The following is an 820-nucleotide window of genomic DNA, read 5'->3' on the forward strand; positions in this document are numbered from 1 at the left end:
CGGCGATCGATTAGTACGCCCTGCTAGGAAGAAGAGGATAGAACGAGGAGATAACGGGGCTGGGACAGAGGGCGTCACGTGGTCCTGGAGACTTGGGGATGTTTCTGTTTCTCCCCCCCCCCCCCCCCTGAACCACGTGACTCCTCTAGCGCCCCTGGGAGTCAAAGTCTGCATTGTCTCTCAGGGTAAAAACATGAGAAGTTATAAGGAATGTCCCTAAAAGTTCCCACCACCCCCAGTGTCTGCCATAAGTGACTCATCTGGTGTAGAGGTGCTGCCCCATTGACTTTTACTTATGAGAAGTGACATCAGGATGATTACCAGACGCTTCTACCTATTACATACCTTCCTAGTGTCCCTCTTTTGGAGGGACAGTCCCTATTTTTGACCCAAGCCCCTCTTTGCCCCTTGTCCCTCTTTTTGTCACGCTGCTGCCGTCCCCCCTCCGCCGCGTCATCAGCCGCTCAGCCAATCGCGGCTGAGCACAGTTATGACGCGGCGAAGGGGGGACGGCGGCAGCGATTCGGCCATCCGTCCGAATTGCCACAAGATGGCGGACGGGCTCGACACGGATCAGGTAATGTATAATGCACCAACACTTCCCGGTACGCGGGTGGGGGGTAGGGTGGGACACGGTGAAGGGGCCATTCACAGACATAACATACATTACAAAGTTGTAAAACTTTGTAATGTGTGTTATTCTGTGAATAATTTTTTAGCGCCGCACTACCCCTTTAATAAATTTCCTATGTGGCTCTAGTTTCGTGCAATTTTGATCCTAAAAATTGTTCTATTTAGATGAATCATGTGACATTATGGC

The sequence above is a fragment of the Dendropsophus ebraccatus genome, chromosome 15, assembly GCF_027789765.1.
Source record: "Dendropsophus ebraccatus isolate aDenEbr1 chromosome 15, aDenEbr1.pat, whole genome shotgun sequence".
Taxonomy (NCBI): domain Eukaryota; kingdom Metazoa; phylum Chordata; class Amphibia; order Anura; family Hylidae; genus Dendropsophus; species Dendropsophus ebraccatus.